The sequence below is a fragment of the Gracilinanus agilis genome, chromosome X (assembly GCF_016433145.1).
Source record: "Gracilinanus agilis isolate LMUSP501 chromosome X, AgileGrace, whole genome shotgun sequence".
Lineage (NCBI taxonomy): Eukaryota > Metazoa > Chordata > Mammalia > Didelphimorphia > Didelphidae > Gracilinanus > Gracilinanus agilis.
Genome location: NC_058136.1, coordinates 23,030,816 through 23,042,736, shown reverse-complemented (window position 1 = coordinate 23,042,736; position 11,921 = coordinate 23,030,816). Strand labels below are relative to the sequence as shown.

The 11,921-nt window shown below is 39.7% G+C and overlaps 1 pseudogene; it reads left to right on the top strand.

Moving 5' to 3' along the window:
• Positions 1 to 11,007: 11,007 nt before the first annotated feature.
• LOC123253525 overlaps positions 11,008 to 11,921 on the top strand; it is a 73,182-nt pseudogene continuing 72,268 nt past the window's right edge.

The window sequence follows — 11,921 nt, the reverse complement described above, 5'->3', positions numbered from 1 at the left end:
GCATTTATTAATCATTAATTATGTGCTAGAATACACAAAAAAAATTAAAAATTATCCCTGATCTCAAAGAGTTTATAGTCCAATGAGAGAGAACACACATATAAATGAGAACAAAAGCAGAGATAATCGAGTAGAGGGAAAGTGAGATGAGGGAAGTAGGAGAGGGGACAGGAAAGGTCTCCTAGAAAAAACTGGGATTGAGCTGAGTCATAAAGGAAACCAAAGATTCCAAGAGTTTGAGGTTAGGAGGAGAGCATTCCAGGCATGGGAAACAGCAAAAACAGGGAGATTAGACCACATGATTTAAGAATGAGGCAAACTGAGAATCTAGGGGATGGGTACCACATTCAACTACTTTCCTTCTGTAAGTCTTGAGTAAATTAAGAACAAGTGCAGAAGCCTAGAAAAACTGGGAAGGAGGGAAGAGTTGGGGGCAGGAGAAGGAGGATTCATCCCCCAACTCCCCAGAAAGATGTGCACTCCTCTGGAAATAGTACTAGATTTGCAGAAATAAGATTCTCAATCCAGGATTCCTGGGACTTGAGAGCCATCTAACTCCACCCCCTCGTTTTAGGAAGGAGAAAAGGAGTTTCTGGGTGTGAAAGGAATGGTCCAAGGCCATACACAGGTTGTGAGCCTCAGGCATGATTTGAAATCAGAGCTTTGGGCTCCTGGGCCAGGCCTTTTTTTCTGTTCCCTGAGGCCCACAACCACTTGTGATACTTCAAGTTATTTGACCACTTTATGCCTTAGTTACAAATGGAACTAATAGTCCTTGCATCTTCAGCTTCACAAGGTTTTAGTGAGGAAAGCACCTCAGAAATTATATCTATAGATAGAAATTATATATATAGAAATTATGTATATAAATTATATATTGAGAGAAATTATATATAGAGAAAGTATGTATAGAAATTATATAGAGAGAAATTATGTATATAAGTTATATATAGAAATTATGTATATAAATTATATACATAGAAATTATGTATATAAATTATACATATATAAATTATGTATATAAATTATACATATATAAATTATGTATATAAATTATATATAGAGAAATTATATATATAGAAATTATGTATAAAAATTATATATAGAGAAATTATATATAGAAATTATGTATGGAAATTATATACATAGAAATTATGTATATAAATTATATATAGAGAAATTATGTATATAAATTATATAGAGAAATTATATATATAGAAATTATGTATAGAAATTATATATATAGAAACTATGTATATAAATTATATATAGAGAGAAATTATGTCTATAAATTATATGCATATAAATTAAATATAGAAATTATATATAGAAATTATATATAAATTATATACATAGAAATTATATATATAGAAATTATGTATATAAATTATATACATAGAAATTAAATATAGAAATTATGTATAGAAATTATATATATAGAAATTATACATATAAATTATATATATAGAGAAATTATGTACAGAAATTTTATGTGTGTGTATATATATATATACTCACATTTTTCTTCCCAGGATAACCAGCAACTCGTGGAATGAGTCTCTTCATCTGGGCATCGTGGATAGTCTTTGGCTTTGCCTAGCACTAGCTGCTCTGTTCCACAGCAAACTAGTCACAGGAAGTCTAATGTAGGAGTCTAATGTACAAATTATAAACAGCTAAATCTGTTCAAGAGAGTAGAAGAATACTGAGCAGTTTGCCTGGCAAACCCAGAGGGCTAAGATGAGCAAAGATAATTCAGCTTTGCCCAATGTGAATTTCTAACTAGGGTAGCCAGCTTGTAGGACTATGGTTAGGAAGTCAGGAATAATCTATTAGTGGCTTTCTCTACAGTTTCTAAGTTTAAAAAAAATAGAGATGATTCTTTCTACTGCCTAGGACTATGGTCCTAGGCATATATGTGTGGCATCTCTTTAACTTCATTTTTCCTTTTAGTAAAATCTGAAAGAAACACAGGTATCCCTTCCACATCTTGGGGTTAGAGGCATGATGTCCCTGTGATCCAGAAAATCCAAGTAAAAATGTTTGGCCTTCTCTGTACTAGAGGAGAAGTCTAAATTTTTTCTTTTTCTTTTATGGGGTGTTTATAGTACCTTATTATAAAATTTGTGTTAAGTATCCGATCATAGGCTATATGTAGGTCAATGTTAAGATAGCTCTACATCTCTAACTTTATCTCTTAATACCATAGATAGAAATAATTTCTTTTTTAAAGTTTGCGAAAATTCAAAAGCCAGTGGATGACACACATCTTTAACCTTTGTACCTTGTGTGTCATCCACTGGCTTTTGAATTTTCGCAAACTTTAAAAAAGAAGTTATTTCTATCTATGGTATTAAGAGATAAATACACTAATATTATATAATACTATACATATATTTGATGCATTTCTTAGTTTCTAAACCTTTTCTGTATTTTCTGCTGGCCTTCATGTATTACGTTGTCTGTGGCATCTGCAAAACTCCTTCAAAATTTCCATTTAGTTTCTTATGCTGACCTGTGATACATTGAAACGGAGATGGGGAGAGTTGAGATGTGCAAGGGATACCTGTACTTTAAAAGACTGAAATACAAGAAGAGGAGATAGAAGTAATCAAATGACCCAGCTATATTTCACAGAAAGTGATTTTAAGATCTGTCAATCAACATTCAGATCTGAGAATTTATAATTTCATTCTACTGCTTCAGTTCAAAAGAGAGGGGCAGCTTGGTTCAATGGCAAGGGTGCTCAATTTGAAAACAGAAGAGCTGAGTTTGAATCCCATTCAGAAGCTTACTATCCTATGACCCTTTAATGGACCTCAGTTTCTTCTTATGTAAATTTAGAGACTTCAGCTAGTTGACCTTCTAAAGTCCTTTTCAGCTAGAAATCCATGATCTTAGTCACTCAGTAAACCCTTATTAAGCACATACTATGTTCTTCCAGGGATATTAAAAAGAGGCAAAAGACAGGACCTGCCCTCATGGATCCCATAATCTAATGGGGGAAGCCATGAGCAAGTATGCTATATATAGGATACACAGTAAATAATTAAAAGAGGAGTACAGAAATAAGTATAGTAAAAGGAAAATAGAAGAGGTTTATGTCACATGTTTCTGAAGAGAGGACCATAAATGCCAGTGGAGATATTTCACCCAGACCTTTAGTGGAAAGAGCATTAAATAAAAAGTCTGGGTGTGAATTCTGGCCCTGCCATTTACTGGTGGTGTGACCATGGACAACTCAGTGAACTTCTCTTAGACTGGATCCTGAATCTCCTTCCAGGTCTAAATCTATGCTCTGTAAATCTTTAGTGTGATCAAGAATTCCAGTGCTCTTCAGTCTCTCATACAAGTAGTAGTAAAAATGGAGGCGCATTGCTATATTCCTTACTTTCAGATATTCAGTGACTCTGCTTCTTCATGATTCGCTGGCCAAGTAATTGATTGCCCATGGCATTTATCCTGTTTTTTACAAATCATAACTGAACATATAGGACAGAATATTTCCTCAGCACTGTTGTCGGCGGTAACACTCTCTAGATGTTCACACATCCTGAACCAAAAGTGTACTTAGCCCGTAAGTTCATATTTTTCGAAAATAGGAGTAATGCATCTTCTCGTATAAATGCAAACTATATCTCACACTGATTTCTAGCACAAAACCATAAGAACCTAAAAATTGGGGAGTGGAAAGGGGCCTTAGCAATCATATAGCTCATATTAGATATTCAAAGTAAAAACAAAAAAACCAAAACCCCCAAAAAACCAAACCAACTCTCAGAGAAGGGAAGTCAAATGAAGCTTTGATCCAATAAAAAGTGATTGATTAGGGAGTAGGTTCAAATTCAGGCTCCTCTACTTCCAACTTGGGCAAATCAATTCTGTTCACTGGGTGGGCCTCATGCTTTTTGTGAGAAGGTTGTTCTAGATAAGCTCTAAGTTGCCATCACTAAAACCAGGATTCTAAAAAAATGATTTTGCTTTAAAGTCATGCCCAGAGTAAGCAAGCAGAGCCCCAGTGGGACCTGCGAACTTAACATGAATTCTTCACATCTTCCCATCACTTTTTTGTATTAGTGACTTTATATAGTAATTAAAAACTTGCAGTGTTCACTAAATCATCAAATGCCCCTGCACAAGCCTCCCATTTGTGAATCAAAGGGAATACAAGAAAGACGAATATGTTTCCAATTGGTTCTCTAATTAGTGTTCAGGGGAAATCCCTGGGGGAGGAAAAATGCTTTCTCCTACTGCTGTATTTCTCACTGTCAATGACTGAAGGCTTTTTTTTTTTTTAAACCAAAGTAACTCCCCCTTCTGATAATCTTTCTTTTGTTCACTTTGGCATTACTGGCCTGAGTGATGATGTGATTGGGCATGAGTGTCTGGGAAAGCTCAGCTACTATGGGAAAACATTAAGGTGAAAAACTCCAGGGCTCTGCCCTAGGCTCTCTCCTTTTTTTCTCTCTTTACTCTTCTACTTGGTGACCTCATTAGCTCCCTTGGGTTGAATGCTCATCTCTATGCAGATGACTCCCAGATCTCCATGTCTCTATCATTAATTAGTCTCTAGTTTCCATCATGAACTCTAGTTCTGCATCACCAGTGGAAGCTGGACATCTCCTGGAGGTCCAGGCAGCATCTGAAACTCAAGATACTCCTAAATGGATAGCAAAAAAGAACACTGATTTGGAGTCAGAGGACCTGGGTTTGAATCTGCTTTGCCACTCACTGGTAGTGTAACCCTGAGCACAGCTTCCTCATCTATAAAACGAGGGAGCTGGAATAAATGACCTTTGAGATCCCTAAATCTAGAATCGAATTTCCCAATATGACTCATCATTTTCCCCAGCCCCCAAACCTGCACCTCCTACAAACATCTCAGTTCCAAATGAGGGCATAGCCATTTTTACAGGCACCTACGTCAGTAAACTCAGACATCCTAGATTCTCCCTTCTCCCTCACCCTTCCATTTCCAATCATTTCTCACATTCTGTCCTGCTCCCTCCAAGAGGCCTCCTTATAACCATCCCCTACTCTGAACTCACACAACCACTAACTTAGTTCAAAGCCTTCAACTCTCCTCTGAACTACAACAAAAGCCTAATCAATTTAGGTCTCTGAGCTTCTGATCTTTTTTCTCACCAGTACGATCCTCAAGAGACTGGAAATGTCATAGCTGCCAAAGTAATCTTCCTAAAACACAGGTCTAACCATATTATTCCCTGATCAAAAAGCTTCACTGGCCCTTATTGTTCCTAAGAAAAAAGATAAACTCCCTGGCCAGGCATTTAAGGCTCTCCATGATTTGGGTCCAACTTATCTTTCTAATTTTATTTCCTATTCCATTGATATACTCTTCATATTCCATATTCTGTCTCTAGACTCTCTCATGTCCCTTCTACTCTTTCTCTTAAAAATCCTTGACTTCCTTGAAGATCATCTCATGCCCTTTGAGAATCCTTTACTGATACCTCAGTTATTAAATTTCCTTGTGTTTATTTCTTTGTGCATCTTCCCAAAGTGCACCCCACCCAACTCCTGGTTCTAGAATGTAAACTCCTTGAGGGCAGGTACCATTTAAAAATTGTTTTTGTTTCTGTCTTTGTATTCCCAGTAATAATACAAATTACAAGTGAGTTGCTAAAGGCATCAGTGAAGAGAACGCCCCACACCAATGAAATCATAGATCTTTTTTTTTTTAAACCCTCACCTTCCGTCTGGGAGTCAATACTGTGTATTGGCTCTGAGGCAGAAGAGTGATAAGGGCTATGTAATGGGGGTCAAATGACTTGCCCAGGGTCACATGGCTGGGAAGTGTCTGAGGTCAGATTTGAATCTAGGACCTCCTGTCTATGGCCTGACTCTCAATCCACTGCGCTACCCAGCTGCCCCAGAAATCATAGATCTTATCATAGGTCATCTCTTCAGCTCTAAATCTTTACGAAGATTATCATTTAGGACTTGTTCCATGGGTAGCATAAAAGTGCTATTTCATTTACTGGGCTTAGAATATCTCTGGCAATCCCAGTTAGCCTTGCTTTTCAGTTAAAAAATTACCAGGTAGGGGCAGCTGGGTAGCTCAGTGGACTGAGTCAGGCCTAGAGATAGGAGGTCCTAGGTTCAAATATGGCTTCCAGCTGTGTGACCCTGGGCAAGTCACTTGACCCCCATTGTCCACCCTTACCAATCTTCCACCTAGGAGCCAATATACAGAAGTTAAGACTTTAAAAAAAACAAACAAAAAATTACCAGGTAACTCAAATTGTCTAGACATTTCCCAGGCCTGCCTCTTCCTCCCATGTAATGAATAATAAGAATTTGCCATATTTAACTTCTCAGAGGCACCCCTCCAACTCATTCAAGCTCTTCAATACTTAGGGACCCATTCAATGAAATTCAGGGTATGATATTCCCCGGGAGAATCTTTGTTTTGGATCCATTTAAATTTTGGTTCTTGGGCAGCTGGGTAGCTCAGTGGAGTGAGAGTCAGGCCTAGAGACAGGAGGTCCTAGGTTCAAACCAGGCCTCAGCCACTTCCCAGCTGTGTGACCCTGGGCAAGTCACTTGACCCCCTTTGCCCACCCTTACCAATCTTCCACCTATGAGACAATACACTGAAGTACAAGGGTTTAAAAAAAAATTTGGTTCTTACCTGGTGCTGGTGTTCATTGCCATTAGAATGAAGCTGCAATAGATAGGGTGGAAAAAAAGGCTTGAGTTCAGGTTCTGGCTCCAATATTTCCAAGCTATGTGACCCTTGGCCAGTTCATTAATTTCTCTAGGCCTCAGTTCCATTCTCTGTAAAAAAAGAAAATAAGAAATGAAAAAAAAATACACACTCTTGCCTTCTCTGTAGTGGGAGGGGGCTCTGGCTGTGGAACACTGCAGGTACTGTCAGACTCCATTTATATGCTGGGGAGTTTTGCTGACTTCCTTTCTTCTTTGTTTTTTGATTTATTAGTATTAAGCCTAACAAGTAAGTAGCCACCATTGAAATGTTTTTTTTAAAGAACAAAGAGGAGGGGAAAACAGATGATTTACCATATGGTTACAAATAGAGGCCATACTATTACCTTCCTTCCCCACAATGAGGTCACCAATTTTCTGACCTTCTCTCTGGCTCTCAGTGTCTCATTCTGTAAAATCAGAGGGTAGTGATGACAAGGTTCCTTCCTGCTCAAAATACTATTGCCCTAAGTCCCCAGAGAGCTTACAAAATATGGTAACAACGTTATGCTCCTAAGCCACGAGAGATGGAGGAGCATAGATGAAGTATTGTGATAACCCATGAAACTGTGCACCATACTAGCCCAAATGATGTATATCTACAGAGATGTTAGTTGTGTGTATGCCTCAGTCCTTGGTAGAATAAGCAATGACTCATGACTGGGAAGAAAGGAAGGAAATAAGCATTTATTAAGCACCTACTTTGTGCTAGACACTGTGCTAAGTGCTTCACAAATATCCCCTTGAATCTTTATATGGATCTTAGGGGACAGGTGCTATCATTAGCCTAATTTTGCAGTTGAAGAAACAAGCATGGTGTTCGTGAATAATGCCAGTAAATAGGAAAACCTCCAGAGCTGGCCAGCTTCTCAAATGTGCTGTGTCATGTTGTAAGTCGAGCCCCCAAAAGACCCAGAGTCGCTATTCTTTGTCTGGAGAGAAGTAAATTACAACAGGTTAAGTTCTCTATGAGTGTGCATCGTATCTGTTTTTCTTGAATCCTATAGGCCGGTGATGGCAAACCTATGACACACATATCACCACTGGCACGCAGAGCCATTTTTGATGACACGCAACCGCATACAGAGAAGTCTGGGGCCGCATGCGGAGGATGAAGCATTTGCTGTAGTATAGTGTAGACACTCTGTGCACTATAGATAACAATTCTACCTATATTAACCTACCTGTTTTGGTTTATTAAATACAGTTATATATTATAATGATACATTTTTGTTATTTAAACTATAAATATTGTGAAATTATGGTTTTTTCTCAAAGTGACACATCAGCCGAGTGATGCTTGTTCTTTTTGGTGAACTTTGACACACCGAGCTCAAAAGGTTGCCCATCACTGCTCTAGGCTAAGACAAGGCACATAAGAAGATAAGTCTAGAGAACTCAAGTACATAAACATCAAAGAAACCTGGGCTTAAGATGGCCCAATTGGGAAAGCAATGGGAGAATGATTTTTAAGATAGCTCAAAAAGGGAAACTCAATTCAATCCCATAAGTATTGATTAAGTGCCTACTATGTGCCAGGCACTTGAAACACAACCTGCCCTGATAGGGCCTGTACACTATTAGAGGGAAGATACCAAATGACCTAGGAAGGGAAAAAAATCACAGACAGTATTATTATATGCTCAATTCAATCCAATTCCATTAGTTTTTATTATGAGCCTACTCTTTGCAGGCACTCTTAGTAACTGATGAGAAGGGTGGTAAACTATGAGGGTCAGGAAGGCATGTGGGGAGAGGAGGTGAGCAGAGCTTTGAAGGGAGCTGGGGATTCCAAGAGGCAAATGGGAAGAAGGGGAAATGCCCCAGGAATAGACAACAGAGTTTTGTATGGGTGTATGTGTGTGTGCATAGAGGGAGGGATGGTAACTGACACACGGTAGGCCAGTTTGATTAGAATGGAGAGAATGTGAAGGAAAATACTATGAAATTAGTCTGGAAAGACAGGCTGGAGGAAAATAGGGAGAATAATGAAACAGCAGTAGAATAGGAGAAAAGGGGTTATAAGGAGGGCAAAGGAAAGGAAGAGAACTGCCTCTGGACTCCTGGAGTCCCAGAGACTCAAATGGGATCTCAGCTCTGGGACCTTGGACAAGTTTCCTCATCTGTGAAATCAAGAGAATAATAGCACCTACCTCCCAGGATTGTGAGGATGAAATGAGTTATTTGTTAGAGCTTTTTGCAAACTTTAGAATACTATAGAAATGCCAACTCTTATTGTTATTGTTATTATTAAGAGAATCAAGAGTTTGGGTATGGTCCTGTTGACGTGGAATCTAGAAGCCCCCAAACTTGTAGCCTAGGAAGTTTTAATGAACCCCAGTTTACTTAGCTAGAAGATGAAGGCCCCAGCTTTGACCTTGTCTAGTGGGGTTTCTTTCCTGAGGGAGAGTCCAAGTTCACTTGTCTCAGACTAATAGACCTTATTTTTTTGAGCTTGAGTGGGGATGATCAGGGCCAAGCCCAAGCCCAGTGACTCTTCTTGTCTCCAGAATCCTCTCCCAGTATATCTATACCCTCCTTCCAAGAATCGAGAATCAAACTTGGGGCCTTCAGTTTACGAGACTGCCGTGCTGCCTACTGAGCTATACTATGGCTCACTCAGAGTTCCTTTAGGCTACAGGTCAAATTCTCTCCTTCCTGCCTTCTCATAGTGCTTACTGCAGGGCCTGTTTTTCCCCCTTTTTTGTATCCTCATTCCTTAGGATCATGCCTGGCACACAGTCAGCACTTGCTGCCTTGACTATATACAATGTATATTGTATCCTTGAATTGTTTAATATATGTACCACTCATTACTCCTCCTAGTTTGTAAACTCCTCGTGGGAAGAGATCATGTCATAGACTCTTCTTCCCTACAGGCTTTTTTTTAAACCCTCACCTTCAGCCTTAGAATCAATACTGTGTATGGGTTCCAAGGCAGAAGAGTAGTAAGGGCTAGGCAATGGGGGTTAAGGGACTTGCCCAGGGTCACATTGCTAGAAAGGGCCTGAGGCTAGATTTGAACCCAGGACCTCCCATCTCTGGGCCTGGCTCTCAATCCACTAAATTACCCAGCTGCCCCCTTCCCTACAGTCTTGAGTACTGGGACACAGAGATAAAGGTTTTTCAATAAAAACTCAGTGAACTGACTTTGGCCTTGTTTGCAGAGCTAAGAGACTCATACAAGAATCTTCAAAGCTAGAGAAAGCTATCAAGAGGCTCCAGATTCAAATCTTAGGAAGCAGAGTGTTTCACTGGGAAGATCTTTGTTTCTGGAATTCCCTTCCCATCTTGCCCCAGCAAAACTCTAATTTTCTGATATCTATCAAAAACCTCTTATAATTCAATTTAGGGATGGGGGCCGGAGCGCATCTCTGAAGCGCCCAGCTAGATTCCAGGAAATATAGAGCCTAGAAGTTTGGGGCATGTAAACTAATCAATGGCCTTCTGGCAGAAGCAATTTTACCTCAGAAAATCCACAAGCAATTATTTGAATTATTTTATCTTTTATCAACAACAACCACTCAGCTCAAATAGCCTCGATACTTCAGAAGGTGTACTGACCTTTGAGCAATGAGTCTTTCATGGGGGTGGGGAAGGGAGGGGAGGGGAGAAATTGGGTGCCAGAGTCAGGGGAACCAATTTGCACTTCAGAGATAATGAGATAACATCAGTGAACCTGAACTCAGTGGAGTTCCAGGACCTCTGAATCATGCTTCTCTTCCCCCTCCTTCCTCTACCTGGCCCCCCCTCAGGGGCTGTAAATTGCAAAGGATATAGACCAGGAAACAAAATAATCCACGTAGGAAAGAATTTGTGAAAAGTCCCAGCTGAAGCCCAGCCATTTTCTGTAGAGAAGAAAACAGGCTGGGTCTCCTTCCGCTAGGAAAAAAAAAAAAAAAAAGAGCTTGATGGGATCTCGGAGATTTCCAAATGCCCCATTTCTCCACCCTTTTCATTTCATTCATTGGTCTGTAATCCGAGATATTGAAATGCAAAATAATAAGGAAAGGTTGTTTTTTTAATTGTCCTCCTTTTCTTGGCTTCTTTTTAATCCCTCCCAAAATTCCTACACCTGTGAAGGAAGCACTTGGAGCCACAGGAAGAGTGCTTGAGACCTTGCCAGAGACACTGCAGCTAAAACTAGAATCAACTTTGTTCCTGGGTCTAGCCTTCTGGCCACCATAGGGGGTAGTTTTGAAAGTGTGAATAATATCTTTCTGGATACTTCCACCCTTCCCTCCAATACGCTGAACTCAACTGCTATTAGATGCCGAAATGGCCACTGGGAACCCGGCTATGAAGTTGGATGGGAAGAAGCCAGTCATTCACTTTGACAACAAACTCCAAGCTGCCGGTGGTCTTCTCCTTCTCCCTCTTTAACCCAACAATGGGATGTGCTGAGATGCACACAGGGGTTTCAGAGGTCATCTAGTCCACCCCTTATCCAAACTGGCACTATCTATAATAAAAGTAGTCCTAACGTTTGATGCTCTAAAGCAGTGATTCCCAAGGTGGGCACCACCGCCCCTAGTGGGTGCTGCAGCGATCCAGGGAGAGCGGTGATGGCCACAGGTGCATTTATCTTTCCTATTAATATTAAAAAAAAATAATTTCCAGGGAGCTAAGTAATATTTTTTCTGGAAAGGGGGCGGTAGGCCCAAAAAGTTTGGGAACCACTGCTCTAAAGTGATCTGACCAGGGCAGAGTATAGCAAAACTCTGACTCCTCAGTTGTGATCAGCATGACCCTTGACTCAGCCAAAGATTTCATTGGCTTTTCTGGCTGCCATGTCAAAAACGTCTGGTTTGCTAAAAGGACTCAGCATAGCTCTTCAAACTATATTTGACCTAGAGTTTGCACTCCACCAAAACCTGCAGATCTTTTTTCATAAGAGGTGTTATCTTGTACATGTAAAACCCAGTGGAATTGTGTGTGGGCTAAGGGGACTTAGGGGGGCTTGGGGAAGAGGGAAGGAACATGAAATATGCAACTAGGGGAAAATATTCAAAATTAAAATTAAAAAAAAAGAAGTGTTATCTTGTCATGCTTCCCTCAGCCTGTACTTTGTACAGCTAATTTTCTGAATCCATATATGAAATATTTTATTGCAATACACCACCTAAATTTGACCCATCATTCTAGCCCACTGATAGCTACCACATGGTATCCAATGTTTTGGCCATCCTTCC